Raw genomic sequence first — 21124 nt, 5'->3', positions numbered from 1 at the left:
ACAGTGTTGTGATGTACTCCTGGGTCTGATATAAAGGAAGCAGATCTGCTTCATCTAAGGAGTCGTAGTCAGGACGAGAGATGCACAACACTGGCTTGGGAGAAGTGAAGAAAAAAAAGAGAGGAAGAGTTACAATGTGGTACCGTGCTGTTTTTATAGAAAGAAAACTATCAAAGGTGGTCTGCTACATAAATTGGTTTTAGATCCCAGAACTATGTCTGTGAGATTGTGTTTTGTATCTGGTGGAGCTCGTACACTCCCTACAGATCACACCTTGCAAAAACAACATGGTGTTGCAGGAAGATGCAAAAATATATGAACTACAGTATGTCAAATAAATTTTTAGTTCAAAAATAAACAATATAAACAATAAACAATTTGAAATCCTCACATTACAAAAACCCAGACAGGTTGAACAATGATTTCCAAAAACTTACATGAAAGCTAGGAAAATTAAAAACAAAATGGATTACAAGTGCAAAATTCATAAATTTAAAGAAAAAAGCAACAAATTAAAGACTTGAAAGATAAAACCCCAAAAAAATAATAGAAAATACTCAAAAGAAATAAGAAGTAAATTTGAAATACAAAAAGGGATTGTTACGTCTTACACAGGGAGTGGGACAGAATAGTGGAGGAGACCAGGAGTAGAAACATCAAACAAGGCCATAAACTCCATAACCAAGAGTCAGTTGCATCCCTTATCAATACCTAAACAGAAACCCAAAATCATAGTATTTAAACAACAAAAAAATCATAAGCATCAAGCTGGCAATGACAAGTGGGTGACTTCTAGTAGTATGCTCCTTAGTGTGTGAAGTTATGTCATGGCAATGGTGTTTAAACACAAGATGATGACAGAAACGATGTGAAAGATTCATACAAATTTAATTCAGTCATATAAACTCTATAATGGAAAGTAATTTGCATAAAAGTAACTCAAAAAATTATATTTTTAAAACAATAAGAAGAATAAAGTAATAATTACCTTATAAGTCCTAAACATAAAATTCCTAACTAAAATTCTGAGAACAAAGCCTAAAGGTAAAAAAGCCCCAAACCCTAAACTAAATGCTCAAAAGATGGGTAACTTACAGAAGACAAAAGGAAGCAAAATTAGCTAATGCCACTTCAAAGATGCAGTGGCATTAAGAAAAGTTTATGCTTATTACGTGTTGCCACAAAAACTAATTAAAGTATCTGATTCCTGCAATCTCGCGAATACAAGCGGCTGAAATGAGTTTCCTCCGCAGGGTGTCTGGGCTTTCCCTTAAAGATAGGGTGAGAAGCTCAGTCATCCAGGAGGGGCTCAGAGTAGAGCCACTGCTCCTCCGCATCGAGAGGAGTCAGATGAGGTGGCTCGGGCATCTGATCAGGATGCCTCCTGGACGCCTCCCTGGTGAGGTGTTCCGGGCACGTCCAACTGGGAGGAGGCCCCGGGGAAGACCCAGGACACGCTGGAGGGACTATGTCTCCGGCTGGCCTGGGAACGCCTGGGATTCTCCCGGAAGAGCTGGAAGAAGTGGCCGGGGAGAGGGAAGTCTGGGCCTCTCTGCTTAAGCTGCTGCCCCCGCGACCCGACCTCGGATAAGCGGAAGAGGATGGATGGATGGATGGATGGATTCCTGCAATCTGATTAGAGGGTCTCACCTCTTCCAAACAAGAACAACAAAATTTATTTCTATAGCACATTTTCATACAAATTGCGCAGCTCAAAGTGCTTTACATGATGAAGAAAGAGAAAAAAGACAAAATAAATAAGAATTAAAATAAGGCAAAACTCATTAACATAGAATAAAAGTAAGGTCTGATGGCCAGGGAGGACAGAAAAAACAATTACAAAAAAAAAAACTCCAGACGGCTGGAGAGACAAAATAAAATCTGCAGGGGTTCCAGGCCATGAGACCACCCAGCCCCCTCTAGGCATTCTACCTAACATAAATGAAAACAGTCCTCTTTGTATTTAGGGTTCTCATGGAAGGACTTAATGATGACGGTCATGTGGACTTCTGGCCTTTAATCCATCAATGTAGGAACATCACGGTGCTTTGATTAGGTAGTGGTGGCACAAATCGCCACCACAGAAAACCGGGAAAAGAACAGAAGAGAGAGTAGGGGTTAGTACGGATTTTGGAGCCACCATGAATAGTAATGATAATTAATTGAATATACAGAGCATCAGGATTAAACTAAAATGAAGTTATGAGAAAGCCATGTTAATGTAATGTGTTTTTAGGAGTTTTTTAAAGTGCTCCACCGTATCAGCCTGGCGAATTCCTATAGGCAGGCTATTCCAGATTTTAGGTGCATAACAGCAGAAGGCCACCCGCCTCACTGCTTCTTTTTAATTTAGCTCTTGGAATTCTAAGCAGACACTCATTTGAAGATCTAAGGTTATGATTTGGGATATAAGGTGTCAGACATTCCGATATATAAGATGGAGTGAGATTATTTAAGGCTTTATAAACCATAAGCAGTATTTTAAAGTCAATTCTGAATGACACAGGTAACCAGTGTAGTCATATAAGAACTGGAGAAATGTGCTCGGATTTTCTTTTCCTAGTTAGGATTCTAGCAGCTGCATTCTGCACAATAAGACACAATAAAACACAGTAAGAACAACTATTAACAGCAAAACTATCACAAGCCAGTGAGTGAGAAATATGGTAAACTTAAAAAGGAATTCAAATAAGGTAAGTAGTAATTCCAAAACAATTAGCAGAAAGCCACAGAACATTTTGGAAAAAAACGGAGGAGTAAAAAGAACAAAGAAACAAAAAAGCAAAATCCCAGAGCAACTGAGTAAAACCATGACACTCACCATCATGTCCACTTGTGACTCCACTTTACACAAAATATCAAAATAAAACTAATTTAAGAAGCTAAAGTGAATGTGAAATGCTTTGAAAGACACCATTATCATCTGCACGATAACATGGCCTAAAACCACTCGCTACTCATCTCATTGAGGGTACCTACTGGCACAGGTTCCACATACAAAGCAGGGAGCAACAGAATTGGTGGTTACAGGAACAGGCTTAACCTGATACTAGTGAAAAGTGGCAGTACACACACTTTAAGCAATCCAGAAAACATTTTTTTGTTTTTTCAGATAGGCATGAAATTCTATATTTTGAATTCCACTCATCTCAGCAGGAGTCTGCCAAAGTGAAATCATATTGCACCTTTTACTTCTTCCTCAACATTTGCTTGTGTTTATACCCACTAAAGTGCCCTCTTTGAGAAAGGGGGTTGTGAAGAAAACACAATTTCCTGGCAATGAATCCTGGAATTTTTAACTATGGAGAACCCCAAGCTGTCTGGTGTTATTATCGTTAAGCCGTAGACGACTCAATTAATTAGTGTCTGTAAAGAAAAAGCAGGTGTTCTCAGATGTAGTGGTCTAATTTGCATGAAAACTAAAATGGGGATTCATATGGCCAGGTATGCACATGATAAATGTGGCACTTCCATTACACTTAAAGACCAAACGTCTATGATTTCAACATACAAAAGGATATAACTGGACAGAGTAGGATGTTAGGATGTCTGTACATTCATAACAGTTCACTTAAACTGCCTACACAATCTGTTTGCTTTTAATTATAAGTGAGTGAGTTTGAAAGAGGCCAGATTTTTGTTTTTTGTATAACTTAGTGGTCATCCCAAGAAATCCCAGCACCTTTGACGAAGCAGTTGTAAGAACGATGCAATGTTCGCGATGATAATTGCAGGAAGTCTCACCATTGGAGAAGAGTCTATTGTGCAACACACCATCAAGTCTGCATAAGACTGCCATTGTGATGTTTGATGTGAGACTCCTTTTATGTCATCCATAACAACATGTGAAATCACCAGGGTCTTCTTCTCCAACTGCATTTAAACTAGTTTTGGTCTTGAGTATCCAGAACTGTTGTGGACTTTAAGTTGCCAAGATTGATGTGTCCTGCTTCTCTCTTTGGGTTGATGATGTGTGCAAAGACAATGCAGACATCTGCTACTTGTTGGGCAGTTTCATCATGTAATGATTTACCAAGTAAATTCTGTCATTCATCATGAAGTCTACACATTTTGTTTTTACCCAGCAGTGTCCAAGAGGGCCAAAAACTTGATGCCTCCCTGGGCCCTTCACTGATGACTTCCTTTTAGAACATCAGAACACTTCTCATAAAGCCCAACACCAAGAAAGCTTTCAAGTCCAGTTCACTAAAGTATATCAAGCTGAGATTTGAAGGTCCGTAAACTCCTACTCTCTACCACACCACTTGTGTGGTGCAATACCTGGTGGGATGTTCTACCTACACCATTTGGCACTTTTATGACTTTGTTCCACAACCAAGCCCTGTGTATTTCCATTCTGATATTAATGCAGACAGTAATTAGAGTCGCTTCGACCAACACATAGCTAATTTGCTTTTTTTTTACTTTTTAAAAAAATTCGCTGGTATTTTTTAGATTGTCTTTGAAGTTATTGCCAGTTGTATAAGCTTTGCAAATTTCATCAACTGAATTGTATCCTTTTGTTACTTTATTGAAATAAATAAATAAAACTGTTTTGTTTTTGGAGTCAGTTCTCACTCACATGCTCTCTTCTGTATCTCTGTGTGAGAAGTTACGGTATGGCGGCAGTGCTTACCTATATATGAATGAGTGTAACTATTTATAGATTTCTAGTTTAGCCTAAATTGTTACATGGTAGGGCGTTCCTTGTGTACAGTGGTACCTCTGGTCATGACCATAATTCATTCCAAAACTCTGGTGCAACCCGAATGTAATTTCCCCATAAGATTGAATGTAAATACGATTAATCCATTCCAGACCGTAGGAACTGTATGTAAATATTTTTTTAAAGATTTTTAAGCACAAAAATAGTTAATTATACCATAGACTGCACAGTATAATAGTAAACTAAATGTAAAAACATTGAATAACACTGAGAAAACCTTGAACAACAGGGAAAACTAACATTGCAAGAGTTCGTGCTAGACCAAGTTCGCGCTAAACCCTTACAAACTGTTTGTAGAAGACCCTTACAAACCACTTGCTGTAAATACTTTTTTATGAGTTTTAAGCACAGGGAAAAAAATTAAAGTTTGAAAAATCCTTAATTTATACAAAAAACTAATCCTAAACAACCAAGAAAACTAACTTTGCATGAGTTGAGTTCAGGCGTGAAAGAAGTGAGGAGGAAGCTGGGTGGAGAGGAGGTTACAGTTTTGTGGGAGAGTCTGGCTCGGCGATGGAGGGATGTTCTCCTTCAGGTGTTTTCTCTCTTGTGATTTCTTCTATTCCAGGGGTTTCTGGTGTTTTTAGCCATTTAGCTGGTGGACCAGACTTCACGAGATAGCGGTCTAATGTGACTTGCCTTTTCCTGCGCATTAAAACTTTTCACATGTCTGACTGAGAATGATGTAAAGGGAGAGACTGAACAGATGTGTAGTCTTTGTTAGGCCCTGTGTATGCAAAATTTTGGTGAACTTTTTGATCATAACCCAATTTGTACGTGTTCGGAAACATTCGTGACCAGAGGTACTACTGTAATTGGAAGGTGATGTCACAAGAACTCCAGAACTCCAGTAAAGAGCAAGGTCACAGCAGCTGTGTGGGGAGAGCAGCAAGGTCTCACAGTGTACAACGCAAGTCAGCCCAGTTGAGATGTGAAGAGGCATCCAGGCGCAAACTACCAAGCTGCGAGAGTAAAAGGAAAAATTAATTAAGCTGTTTCAGTAAGTGAAAAGTCGCCCAAAATCAAAACAAGAAAATGATTACTTACTAGAGTAGAATGGTAAATTGAAGCATCTGTGGTTGACCACACGCGAGCATGAGTGTGGGCACAGGTATGTAGGCTTCTTTCCATGGTTATGGCGTGTAGAGAAAACTACGTAAGGTGTGCTTGGTAATTGGAGGAAGTTGGGTGAGGTGTCCTTTCCTTCAGGATTGGAGGAAGGAGTCATCGGGGCATATAAGAGGGGGAGGATAGATAGCAGAACTCGTCTTCATTGGCGATGAAGTCTGTCTCAAGTGGAGAGTGCACCACAAAACTCCTGAGCAGCCTGAGCCATTGTAGGAGGGGGTACACATATTCTTATTTATCCCCTAGAGCTCAGAGAAATGTAGATACATTTTGTGAAGAAGTCCTTTGTTGGGGCAGCCTGAAAAGAAGATGGAGGGCCTGGGCTTTTTGTTATTTGATATAGGCTCTGAAAATTCTTGGTGCTCCCATTGAGCAGTCTGGACAAGGGAGAAGGGAATGGGATGGGAGTCATCCTTAAGATTGGAGTTGTGTTTTTTTTGTGACCTGGAGGTCCCTTGACGGTCCCTTCTAGCATTTTGGACAAGGGAGGAGGCAATGAGATTTGGAGGTGTGGAGTTTTTGAATGGTTTTATTTAATCATGAATAGTCACATAAATGAACTGTAATTTTCAGATATACTTATCAGTGTGATTTTCACTTGCTTGCAATTTTTTGAAAAGAACTGATGTCTTCATATCACCTTGTTTTAAATAAAGAATCGTTCATTTTCATAACACCTTGTCCATGTCTCACTCACTCACCCTGGTCTATCCTTTGTACAACTACTTGTTGCCCCTTGGTTGAACTTTTACAAGGTGGATGGTGGGTATGATGGCATCACACCCCATTCTATTACAAATCAGACTGCTGGCACGATGTGCAGCATTTGTTATGTTAGAGTTTAAGATATACATGAACTATTGCTCTGTAGAGTGACTTTTGTAAAGCCCCTTGGATGGTGCTATATCGTGAAGTATGTTGTTAATGAAAATGAACTTTTCCCTCTCCCTGGGCTGAGAAAGCGTAGAAAATGCACTTTAAGGGATTTTGCCTATAATTAGATTTCACTGCTTTCCCACTGTGAATATAAACTAAGATTCCTACATATTGATGTTTGACTTCTTAATTTATTTAATTTTTCATGTTTAACTTTTAAAGATGACTTGGTAAAAGCATCCAAATTGCACACATTCTTTAGGTTCTCACAGATATATAAAAAAAAAATGCTCTGGCACGTCTTACATGCTTTTCCAAAAAGCTCCCCCAATCCTTCCCTTTGTTTGGAAAAACTGCATATTGGATTAATAGTTTGTGCTAAAAGAAAACTCGTGCTGTATGTTATCAGCATGTGGAGGGGTGTGTTGTGTGAAAATGTTAAAGACGGATGACAGATCAGCTCTGCATTTTTAAATGGAGCAACTCTCACAAGGAGAGGCTCACATGGGCAGCAGTGGGTTTATTTCTTGACGTCTGGAAATGCATTAGCCCTCACTTAGGCCCTGTAAAACTGTCAACTTTAACACGGCAGCCCATAGGATTGCACCCACAGATAACCTAGGTGTCAATGGAACGGCTGCCCCAGAGCCTAAGACAGATGCAAAACTCCACAAAAATGATATATTAATGATAAGGAAAATGGACAAAATAATCCAAGCCAGAAAGACGCCCTCACCTATGTTATGATCTGGGATTTGCTTTCATTTTTGTGTGTAAATTCCACAGTCCTTTTATGACATTTATGCATTTATTGGGGTGGAGGTGTTTCCACTTAAGAGAATTCATTTTTGATATCAGTTTTTTCATAGAAAACTTCTCTTTTAATCACTGTTTCATGACGCTATTTTGTATTGTTTTGAGTATCGTCATTTCTTGCACCTAACATCAGGGATTCAATGAAGGTTTGTTCCTAGATGGCACCAATACTGTGCCACGTGTTATGTCAACAAAGTGACCACTTAAATGTTGGCAGACATATCCTTTATGTACGCAAGATCTCATTTTTTATCATTATTTCACGATGCCATTTTGTATTTTCTGAGTGCAGTCATGTCTTGCACTGGGCATCAGCGTTTCTATGATGATTATTTTCAGAAGCCATCAGTGCTGCGCACATCCCTCAAGCCTTAAGCAAGACAACAATAAAATCAGTGTTGGCGTGTGGTGCTATTGTACCTTTACTTTTTCAATGATCTTTGATTTTTTACAATGTTCATAGATCTGTTCGTTTTTTGGTAACGACTTCTGCTCGACTCTTGACTATATCTCTCTCATCTCCTGATCCCTTTGATTAAAAACTTCACTGTTCCATTTTGCGTTAGTACAGCCCATTATTGTAGTTATCTCTCTTCTCCAGCACCATAATTATTCAAAAATGGATTGTGGGCAACCAAACTGACAAGGACTTTAGCCCCTGCTATTCCTTCAGCACATAAAAAGCAGATCACTCTTCTTTGATGCAAACAGTGAGCGGAGAGGCCATGTTCAGTTCTAGAAAACATGAAGAGATGCTGACTGATAAAAGTCGAAACTTTACCTTTGTGGCTACTGACATTTTGTGTTTCCACATATGCGAGGGGAAAGCTATACAGCCAACCCAGACAAACTGATCAAAAATATGTGGAATACTACTGACTTAGCCTCACATATATCTTATGAAATGTTATTCATTTCCAGATATATGCATTACTGTTGCGGTGGGCTGGCGCCCTGACCGGGGTTTGTTTCCTGCCCTGCGCCCTGTGTTGGCTGGGATTGGCTCCAGCAGATACCCATGACCCTGTAGTTAGGATATAGCGGGTTGGATAATGAATGGATGGATGGATGCATTACTGTAGAAGAGTTCTAATACAACAATCAAACACACACTACTATAACTAAAAGATGAAAAATCAGTCCAATCAAAAATAAAATCAATCTTGAAAATTACAAAAAGGGTTAAGAGTAATGTTTCCTTTGGAGGCATTAGCTCTCCAGAAATGTGTTCTTTTAAAAATTGCGGCATGTTAAGTAACCAAAAAATATAGAAATATGACAGAAAAGGCGATAGCCCTCCCAGCGTGATTACGGAGGTATAAAAATCACATGAGAGAAAAAGATATACGTTAGCTTACTTTACTGACGGTTTTACGCGGTGACAGATGGGAAGCTTATGACAGACTTTATCAAGGTGTGGGAGTCTTGATCTACGCAGTCTGCCATCTTTCATCACCACGCTGAGAGGATTTTCCGGACGGATGACATAAGCTTCAAAGTGTATTGGCAGTAGGTCCATTCTTATATACTCTTATCCATGTGCTGGTCCTCTCTGGTCTCCAAACAAGGACAGGAAAGGCTCAACGCCACCTCCAAAAAATACAGGAATAGCACAATGCCTACTTGCACTTCTCATTCTCCCAACAAGGAAAGAAGATTCTTGTGCTGACAGAGGACAGAAGTACAGTATACTATTTTGTCTTTTAGGCTGTCTATACAATCCTCCAGCTGTCTTTGGCTATCAAATCCAATGCTAGATTGGTAATTCTAAATGCTGAGCCCCTGTGTACCATACTTGGTCTGCTTGTATAACAGTGTGCACAGAGACAGTGACAATAAATTAATATTATAACAAACGCATTATAACAAGTAATTAATCTTAAATCCTACAAATCTTACCCATCCCCAATTAAGAGAAGCCCATTGCATTTTACTTCTTCACATTGATCAAAACAACAAGAGTTAAACAGAACTGTTAGTAGGAGCCAGCAGAATTTTTTTTAGAAAAACATAAATGAATTCTTGCCAGATTCTAAAGAAGCTTGGCATAGTTCCACACAAAGGGAGTTGATTTTTTTTTTTCAAGTTTTAGGTAATAAAAGATATTATTATTTTTCAAATTTAATCCTGTTGTGTGCCTTGACATTCTTCAAAATCTTTCTTCGAAATCGCAGTAAATTTATCATTATATAGTCTATAATTCTATCTAATGTTACCCGAAACACAGTTGGACGAGGACCTGGGAGGAGAGTAAACCCAAAGCTATCCGACAGACATGCAAATATTTCCTCCCAAAAAGGATTTTGTTTAGGACAGTGCCAAAGGACATGATCTAATGAGGCCAGAGTTACATCATTCACAATTAGAGGCTAATCGCTGGTAGATTTTAATCTGGAGAGGGGTGACCAATGTACAATTTTAAAATGAAATTCAGCACATTTTTCATAGACTGAAGTAGAAAGAATTTTGTAACTAATGAAATTTCCATTCTTGTCTCATCTAGGTGTAGGCACTGTGACATTAACGAGTAAAGCCTGGAAACAGCCCCAATATTCTTCTCATTACTCGCCAGTAATTTCCTGACTTGTAAATAGAAAAATAAGTGCATTGAGTTGATCAAAAGGCAGAAACACATTAGCAGAAGAAAAAAATATCTGTAGGTTGAACTACTTAATTATTTCCATAAATACTGTGTAATTAAGAAGGCTAGGACTACTAAATAATCATGATATGGAGTTGCAAGTAACAGCAGCCCTGACTTGAAGTGTTTCCTACCTTACTACCTTAAGAAATGGACAAAAATTGTTGATGACCTGTGCACAGAACAAGAGGCCAGGAGGAGTACTTAAAAGATTTTAATTCTAGAATGAATCAAATAGTTGTCTTATCAGGACTTTCTAATTCTTTTCATCATCTCAAATGACTATTTTGTATTATTTATCTTCATTACTATTTTTTTCCATGTTTTCCTGAGCCCTTTCTTATGTCCTACTATAGTTTTTTTTGGCCACATGATCCATTTATGTTATTATTTTTTAGCTAGAATTCTGTTTTAGGGTGGTTGTAAATATTGTACATCTTTTCTCTGTGCCATCTTGTTTTTCTTGAGCATTGCCATATGAGCAGTGGTTACCACAACTTTTCTATTCAACAGCACTCAAAGGTGTGTGATGCTGGCTTCATTGTTGTGAAGGGATAAAAAGTCAGCATTATGCTCTTCCTGATCACCCAAGTTTGTGGTTATGTCAAAGATATTTTCAACCAGGTTGTGGTTAGCGTTTGCCATACTGACTTAGCAAGGACAGTAAATAAAAGAACAAAATGATTATGATGCAGAGGGCAGGGACAGGCCAAGGTCAATACGAAAATTCATCAGAACTAATTGTTCACCAAACCTAGAGCACGACTGAGAAAAAAATCAAAGCAATGATTCATTAACCCAGAGTAAAAAAAAAAAGTAAAAAAATAGGGTCCTTTCAACAAGGCAATTAGGAGATTTATTCATCAGACTCATATACTGAAGAATAAGTGTGTGCAATCTTTATACCCTCACCCAAATGATGACACAAGTGAGTGTATCGTCAAGAATTTTGGGAATTATTTCCAAGTCAATGAGTGGAGCAACATGTCTCAGAGTGGTGTTGAGGCAAAAATGAAAACAAAACTGAATTTTTGATAGAAGCAAAGTGCACCAAAATGCACTTCAAATTTAGATTATATGTTTGTCATTTTAATAAGGGTGTACATATACTGTGTATTTAATTTGTATGAAATTTAAAAACCTTATCTGAGAGAGAAATACTAAAAACATATTTGGATTTAGCACACAAAACATTACACAATTCAGTATTTTCACCTTTGGAACATTTTTTTTTTTTTCTGTTGAACATTACATATTTTTATTAAAATTGAAAAATTCCATAACCAGAAACACAAAATTGTTACGTCCATGAAAACAAAAAAAAAATACAATGTCATCATCAGAATAGAAATGAAAATACAAAAAAAAAAGTTTTGAGAAAAAAATCAACACCAGAATTATCAAAGCCTAAGAAAAAACTCATATATCCTGCCCACCTTAAATCCCTTTGCACCTCTCCGCCAGTGTCTTTTGTCTTGGAAATGTGCCGATCAAGACAAGCAGCAAGCAGCCTACTATTCCATGCCCCTACCACCGCAGAATGTGCACAAAGTTCTCCAAGCTCAAGCCTTGATTATCTGGGAGTGAAGTGCTGGAGTTTTAGAATGGAAATACAGTCGACCCTTGACATACGACCGGCCTGACATGCGAACAACTTGATTTACGACCAAAATTTTTGTTTTGATTTACGACCAACATCTTGCATTACGACCCGAATGCGGTCACGCGTATCCGCTTGTGCGATTGTAAATAAACAGCTGAGAGCGTTCGTAAGCCTCAGTCGGAGCCCAGATACATGTATTTGTGGACGTAATTTCGGTCAGTGCAGTGATTTATCTATATATATAATTCACTAAGACCATGGCAAGCAAGACGCATAATTGCTAAGAAATGAAGAGAAGGTAACGAAGGTAAAGAAAGCAATTTTTAAGGGATGTTAGCTAGCGGGCTGGCGCGGCACATGATGATGTCATCAGGCTGAGTCAGCACCGGCTTGCTTTGGAGTGTATTATTACAGCAGTTCACAACACAGCCAGCTTTGAACTGAATGCTCGACTACTGTCATTATTAACTTGAGAAACAGCGATCACAATCAAAATGAAGAAGGAAATTGTCCGGTAATATGAGAGTGGCGTCCGTGACCGATCTCGCTAATATGTATAGCATGTCGAAATCCATTATCTCGATAATTTTACAAAGAAAAGCATAAGGAGGCTCCTTCTAAACAATAACCACCTTCCGTTTCAATCTCTTCCTCCTCCCTTCCTGCAGCCCAAAGATGTCAAATTAAATGGTGAATACAGTATGAAATTGTTGTTTCTGGTAGGCTAGGCACTTTTTATAACTTTTTGGTTAGTACATTAGAAAAATTATTGGTGTTTTGGTAAATTATGCGCATCATACAACCCTTTTTTAGTAAGTGTTGCTGTGGGAGGTTCGGAGCACATTATGGGTATTTCCCTTATTTCTTATGGGAAAAATAGTCTTGACTTACAACCAACTTCAGTTACAACCAGCATGCGTGAACGAATTGAGTTCATAAGACAAGGGTCCACTGTTGATCGTTATTTGGAACACATGCATTTCATGTGTGTTCTGTTTATACAACAATCTATGTAAACACATTATTAATTTATTTTAGTAATAAATGACAAAATGTAGACATAAACTGTATAATATGTGAAGCTGTGCCATGAAAACTGTTGTATCATCCTTGTACCTTTTGTGAAAGTGTTTATTTGATCTTTGGACTTCAGGCCTCAACTCTAGATACCTGACTCCCAGATAATCAAGGCTTGAGCTGGGAAAACTTTGTGCCGATTCTGCGGTGGTGGGGGGATGGAATAGTAGGCTGCTTGTCTTGATCGGCACATTTACAAGACAAACGATGCTGATGGAGAGGTGTGAAGGGATTTAAGGTTGGCCTGGATTTATGAGTTTTTTTGTAGGCTTTGGTAATTCTAGTGTTAAGCGGTTCATTGTTCCTGATGTGAAGTACAGTGGAACCTCGGTTTACGAGTAACTTGGTTTACGAGTGTTTTGCAAGACGAGCAAAAATTTTTAATAAATTTTGACTTGATAATCGAGCAATGTCTTGCAATACGAGCAGTGTGGATACACTTTGTCTGCTGAGCGTCATGTGATCACAACTGAGCTGATGGTTCTTCTCTCTCTCTCCTTATCTTGCTTACTTGCTCGCCCAGCGCGTCTCTCTGTTTACAGCGCGTCTCTCTCTCTCTCCTTATCTCGCTCGCCCAGCGTGTCTCTGTTTACAGCGCGTCTCTCTCTCTCCTTATCTCGCTCGCCCAGCGTGTCTCTCTGTTTACTACAGCATTGTGACTGTGTGTGTGTGCGCTGTGAAGTGCGAGTCCCCATCTTGCTCCCCAAAACACGAAGCTGAGTCTCAGTACTTTAACACTAGTTTTATTCAGCTTGAAACAGCAACAGCGCTTTTATTTATTGCAGCGGGATCTTTATAATGTTCCTTGTATGACCCATTGACGACAGGCGCTTATAGCATGTCTGCGATCTTTTTGGATGCGCTTATACGGCAAACTGCTACAGCGCTGGGAGACTGTGATTGCTTTGGGACACTCTTCCGCGTGTCTTCCTGTTGGGTGGAATCCCACATGAGTTTAAAATCTCACACCAGCCATGATTCTTTTTAAAGGTAAAGTGCAGGTTAATTTGTATTATGTATTTTACTTATATTTTGTCTTAATCATTTTTATATGAATAGTTTTGGGTTGTGGAATGAATCATCTGAGTTTACATTATTTCTTATGGGGAAATTTGCTTTGATATACGAGTGTTTTGGATTGCGAGCATGTTTCCGGAACAAATTATGCTCGCAAACCGAGGTTCCACTGTACTTTGTAAACAAAATGACAAACTGTTTCCGCACAGGAATGGGAGATAGCGGACATTTTTATGTTATTCGTTATTAATCAGCTAATATCTCCTGAACACATGGATAGAAACGTATTCTCACAACAGTAAATGTCATAAATGCATATATCTGAGAATTTTAAAAGTATTGGAGCAAAATGGCTTCGTAAAAAAACATGTCTTATTGCTTAGGTATAATGATCAAACAGTAATATTTATTGTGCTCATAAGAAATACTTACAAATGCTTTGAAGTCACTTTAGTTGTTTTTATCTGGCACCGTCTGACTCATTGAGACAAGAAAACCCCAAATATGATATACATTTGACACGTCTTGCTTTTTAATTATGGAAGATTCCCTCCTGTTCTTTGCCCTCTAGACCTGAAAATCCCTCAGTTTTAGGCCCTTTTTGGACCATATTTTGTGCACAAAGTTAGAGCCCTTTGATAAAGTGTAAACCAAAAATGATCAGAAGGACTTGAAGTGGAGCATGTCATATTAACTGACCCCAGGGGTTCACTCCTCAATAGGGCGTGAGGGGTCAAAGTTACTCTTTTTCACAAAACTTTGAAAACATGGGCAACTGTTATATAGACATGTGGAGTGTTTTTTTTTTTAATGTTATTTCTTTGTTGCTACAGTGGTGTGAAAAACTATTTGCCCCCTTCCTGATTTCTTATTCTTTTGCATGTTTGTCACACAAAATGTTTCTGATCATCAAACACATTTAACCATTAGTCAAATATAACACAAGTAAACACAAAATGCAGTTTATAAATGATGGTTTTTATTATTTAGGGAGAAAAAAAAATCCAAACCTACATGGCCCTGTGTGAAAAAATAATTGCCCCCTGAATCTAATAACTGGTTGGGCCACACTTGGCAGCAATAACTGCAATCAAGCGTTTGTGATAACTTGCAATGAGTCTTTTACAGCGCTCTGGAGGAATTTTGGCCCACTCATCTTTGCAGAATTGTTGTCATTCAGCTTTATTTGAGGGTTTTCTAACATGAATCACCTTTTTAAGGTTATGCCATAGCATCTCAATTGGATTCAGGTCAGGACTTTGACTAGGCCACTCCAAAGTCTTCATTTTGTTTTTCTTCAGCCATTCAGAGGTGGATTTGCTGGTGTGTTTTGGGTCATTGTCCTGTTGCAGCACCCAAGATCGCTTCAGCTTGAGTTGACGAACAGATGGCGGACATTCTCCTTCAGGATTTTTGGTAGACAGTAGAATTCATGGTTCCATCTATCACAGCAAGCCTTCCAGGTCCTGAAGCAGCAAAACAACCCCAGACCATCACACTACCACCACCATATTTTACTGTTGGTATGATGTTCTTTTTCTGAAATGCTGTGTTCCTTTTATGCCAGATGTAACGGGACATTTGCCTTCCAAAAAGTTCAACTTTTGTCTCATCAGTCTACAAGGTATTTTCCCAAAAGTCTTGGCAATCATTGAGATGTTTCTTAGCAAAATTGAGACGAGCCCTAATGTTCTTTTTGCTTAACAGTGGTTTGCGTCTTGGAAATCTGCCATGCAGGCCGTTTTTGCCCAGTCTCTTTCTTATGGTGGAGTCGTGAACACTGACCTTAATTGAGGCAAGTGAGGCCTGCAGTTCTTTAGACGTTGTCCTGGAGTCTTTTGTGACCTCTCGGATGAGTCGTCTCTGCGCTCTTGGGGTAATTTTGGTTGGCCGGCCATGATGTCTAGCTTTTGAGGTGCTTTTGGTCTACTTCTCTGTGTCAGGCAGCTCCTGTTTAAGTGATTTCCTGATTGAAACAGGTGTGGCAGTAATCAGGCCTGGGGGTGGCTACGGAAATTGAACTCAGGTGTGATACACCACAGTTAGGTTATTTTTAACAAGGGGCAATTACTTTTCACACAGGGCCATGTAGGTTTGGATTTTTTTTCTCCCTAAATAATAAAAACCATCATTTAAAAACTGCATTTTGTGTTTACTTGTGTTATATATGACTAATGGTTAAATGTGTTTGATGATCAGAAACATTTTGTGTGACAAACATGCAAAAAAATAAGAAATCAGGAAGGGGGCAAATATTTTTCACACCACTGTATATATATATGATATATGATAATATTTTGATATCTGACTCTTTACCGGTGGTCCTAGCTCTCTAACAGCCATTCCAAAGGTTACAAATGACACATTTCATGTAGAATATTGTTTAGACTATTTCAAGGTCAGTGATTATGAATATGCTGTTATTTTTGATTTTTGATCCTTTACTAGGGATCTAGCCCTCTAAGGACCTCTGTCAGAGGGTGAAAAATGACAATTTTCTATTACAATTGAGGATATCTAGACTTTAAATATTTAAATTGAAGCACACATTTTAAAATTTGAAATTTCTGACACAATCATTCTTGTTTATTATGTACTTCTACCTCATGAGATGTAAACAGGAAGGAGCAGCTTATGCTAATTCAGAAATTTATTAAACAAAAGTTTAAAATAAACTAAATATATCAGAAATGTATTTCAGGGCCTTAGTTCCATTGTCCTTTCAATATGGTCAATATGTCAAAGTTTTCTCCATCAGAAGAAATTCAAAGGTTAGTTGTTGCAGAGCAGAGTTCCTGCAGTTTCCAATTATACTGTATATGTCATCAAACTCTCATTCAAATCGTTGAATAGCCAGCAAAGGTTTCTGAGGACCGTCTGAAGTAAAGACCTCCCAGCCTCATTGCTAAACTCAAGCTATTATTATTTTGTCTATGTCTATATACCCAACAGTGAAGATCTAATGCCCTCAGAATTGCTCTTATGTTCTTGTTTTTGTCCCCTGTCTGTGACCAACACAGGAAGATCTGAATAGGACCACAGCTGCTTTGGATCAAGAGGATCCAGTTGAGATGCTTTTGTCATTAGTTGGTATAGCATCTGGGCTCCATCCAATGGTGATGCAGTCTATATGATCCATTAAGAGAAAACGCAAGGGTAGACATAAGGTACTCTGTTGTTAACTGACTGGGAGAGTTTTCATGAACTAGGTGCAATAGTATAGCTTTCCAGTGTAACATATTGTAATCATAACGACTAAGTTTAACACTACAGGTAGATGAAAAGTGAAGGCCTTCTTTCTTTTTCTGGCCTTTGATGGATTATTATAATATTTTATGAGGCCATTTTCCCCTCCTGGCAACCCCTTGAGGAATGTTATTCAAATCTGCCTTGACAAAGTTCAGTAGAACATCAAAGGAAAGTATTAGTGGGAAGCAAAACATAAAGCAATACAATTAAATCTGTTTATAAACTGTGTCAACAAAGGGTAATGTTATAATTTAAATATGTCAGGACTAGTTCTTCCTCTTGCCTGCAATTTGCCCCTAGACCTGCTATGAGTCCATGTCTGTTACAGGGAAACATTAACCAGTACCAGAGGAACAAGAGAAGGCGCTGGGCAGAGGCACTTCACTATGCTATTGTGCATTTGTGAAAGTCAAAAGGCCAACCTCGTTCTGAATTTTTGAAATAATGTTTGTGTTTTCTAGTGGTTTTGACCCTTTTGCAAGAAGATTTTCCCAGGGGATGAGAGCCTGGACAAAATATGACGAGTGTGTCCATATCAGAGAAATGCTACTTGTACAAATAATTAAAGTCTCTGATAGCAAAGTATCATTAAAAGACAAGGTTTTAGTCAGATTTCTGAAGGTTTTTTGGTAGGCAATGGTCACAGAGGGAACATACAGGAATTGTTACATTTTAATTCTGGGCACAAATTGGTGCTTATTTTATAATTTAACACAACATTAGAAGGTAACTTTGGTGCATTATAATATTCACAACTTTGTCAAAAAAGTATTTTGTCCATGCCAGAAAAGGCACTTGCACCCCTTCTAACTGTGAATATATTTTATTTTCATAATATATCCTAACAAGATTAAAAAGTAAGTAAAAGAATTCCCATTTAAATACATTGACCTTAACAATATGAGTTAACATCAGAACAAATCAGAGCGCCTTGCATGGGTCATACACTTGATTCTGGAACCCACTTGAGCTGATCGTCTGGTTCCTCAGATCACTATTCCTATTTGTGCAATTGACTTTAAGCTATTATTAAAATTATTATGATCCAGGACCCTTAAGTACAATATAAAATGATTTAATATATGTTATATGCAGTAAAATTTCTCAGTAACGAAAACAAAATAAAAATAATGACACAATTTTGTCATCTAGGATTTTATAGCAGAATCTTCCTTTTAGATCCCATGTTTTGACAGACAGCAACGACTTCATCTTTGTTCAAAAGTACACCTTACTTTATGGACAGAATCTGAAGATCAGAAAGTCGCTCCTGCTTGAACTTAAACAAGTTGAGCTTAGAATTATTATTTTTTTTGTGATCTTCGCAGAGTCAATGGAGGCTCTGATTGGGGCTCTCGAGAGACTGAGTGAGGAGTCTGAGTGTCTGGGCTTGCGAGTGTCCCGGATAAAAACCAAGATCCAGACCTTTAATGACCTCTAGGGCACGACCATCAGGAGTGTGTCTGTCTGCAGAGAGACTGTCGACCACGTTGAGAGGTTTACTTATCTTGGCAGTGACATTCATGGCTCTGATGACCCCTCCTGGTGAAGTCAGCAGACGGATTGGGAGAGCATTGGGGGGTCATGAGGTTATTGTAAAGGGGTGTGTGGTGCTCCCGATATCTATGCAAAAGGATGAAGGTCCAAGTCTTTAGAGTCCTGGTGCTTCCTGTTTTGCTATACGGTTTGCCAGACATGGACGCTATCCAGTGACCTGAGGCCAGGACTGGACTCCTGGACTGGGAAATCCTTGGGTAACACTGGCTTGACTTTGTGTTGCTCATGGAGTCCCAGATGAGGCACATTACCTGCATTGTGTGGAAGCATCAGTTACGGCACTACAGCCATGTGGCGCGTTTCCCTGCGGGTGATCAAGCTCGTAAGATCCTCATTGTTGGGGACCCGAGTGGCTGGACCAGGCCAAGGGGCCGCCCACGTAACACCTGGCTGCGGCAGGTTGAGTTGTTTCGTAGTATAGTGGGTGCGGTAACGCACTGTACCAGTGCATGCTCCCCAACTTGACTTGACTTGACTTCGAGAGACGTTCAAAAAGTGTCATTTGACTGGGAAAATTACATCAGAAAGGAAGGTAAATATGTAGAAAAGTGATGCAATGTTTTTTTGAAATTCTTAATAAATAGAGATAAAAAAAAGTGTGGAAACATTTTAAACATGCTTTGTAGCACTAAATGCTGATCCTGGTACTGTGGGATCAGTTTTCAGCCATTGTAACCAGCAGCACTAAATTAATATCAAACTGTTCTAATATTGCTTTGGTGCAATTCTTTGGGCAGAATTATACAGAATGAAATCTTCTTGGTTCTTGGTAGACCTGATCTGACTGAGCTTGAATGCCACTCACAAAGTCAGTCCCTGTGTTTTCTTCTTAGAGTGAGCAGACATGGAGATGTACTCTCATAGACTCCGCAGTTTAATAATGGTTTGCTTTGTTGTAATCCACTTAAGTTGGTAGGGAGAATATGCTGTCCATTATTAAAAACAGTTCATTTATAAATCTCTAAATAAAGTGGGGGGTATCTGACAATCGTAACAAGCTTCTGGGATGAACAACACAATGGGCCCGGCATCAATAAAACGGAAGGACAAGGGCAACCAGTATTTTCAGTTTATTGTCTCCCCCCGTATCCTAGGTTGCAGCTTCTCTGGGTATCAGTACCGATTCAGACACTAGCAAGGATTGCCAGGAGTTGTAGTCTGGTAGGGTTGCCCTTGCTGGGGTCCGTGAGTGCTACTAGTGGGGGCTGACCCTACTATTTGGGACTTCCATATGACTTGGAAGTTCTTCCAATATGATATCCTGGCAACGTAAGTACTCCCAGATCCTCAATAAAAGAGACCATAGAGATAGGTAAAACCTGCCTGAAGGATCAGCAGTGCCAATAGAAAGAGACAGAGGTAGAAGAAGAGAGAGAGAGAGAAGAAAAGACAGCATGTATAATTGTGATGTTTGAGGTTTCGAGCTTGGTGGCACCCCTTAGGATTCACACCTGATAGAACAGCTGGCTTTATAAGCAAAATGAATGTGTGTGGCTTATGCTCAGACATCAAGCTGCCTTCCATTTAATGACAAAACACAAAGTAACATGATTATCACTCAGGTATTCAGTATGTTTCTTGTGGAATTAATAATGATAATTATCATTGATCATACTTTATTTCTATAGTGTTATGATCAAAACTTTCTGTTTTCAATTTGTTTATAATTCACCTTGATCTCTAAAAGTATTTACACCTTCTTCTTGGATTTTTGGAGATTAAGAAATCTCACAGTCACAACTTTGGTGCTTGATGTGTTTTTAACAGTCTTAAAAATAAGAAGCATTTTCTAGTGACATGATTTTGAGTGCCGCCATTTTGAGGGTATCTGTAGATGGTTGCTATGCCTTTGCTAGGCAAGTTCAACCAGGGTTTTATCTTGGTAAAGTAATATATATATTGCTCTACTTTCCCCTATTGTATTATTAATATGTAGCCTTAGAATGCCTAATCTCACAGACTTTCCACGGTATATAACTTATCCCCACCTTCCCTTCTATATCTATAACCTCAGGCAATTAGATGTAGTAAAAAAGACAAGCAGGAGTTAAGTTACACATAAAATAATGTGTTACTGATAATATTCATAAATAATAGCAAAATGCAAAGTACATTTGAATATTGGCAACCATACAACCTGAAAAAATGGTGACGTGTAACTCAGGTGGCACACAGACTAGTTAAGGCATCATTGGTGCTCAGCTTTCTTCAGAAAAGGCCTCAAGCCTGTTCAATATGTCGGCTGAACTGTGATCTTCATTGTGCTGTTCTTGTCAGTTCATGGTGTGATGGTCTTCATCAGTTGTTTACAAGAGAAATATACTTCTACATCATCACAGGTTAGCAAGAGATGCTTCTTTCATCATATGTTGGTTAGTAAGAGAGAGAGAGAATGAGGTTGAGCAAGCAAATTTATAGGTTTTCTGTCCAACCC

This window comes from Polypterus senegalus, chromosome 14 (assembly GCF_016835505.1).
Source record: "Polypterus senegalus isolate Bchr_013 chromosome 14, ASM1683550v1, whole genome shotgun sequence".
Taxonomy (NCBI): domain Eukaryota; kingdom Metazoa; phylum Chordata; class Cladistia; order Polypteriformes; family Polypteridae; genus Polypterus; species Polypterus senegalus.
The sequence above is the reverse complement of the archived record's forward strand: the minus strand, read 5'-3'. Positions refer to the sequence as shown.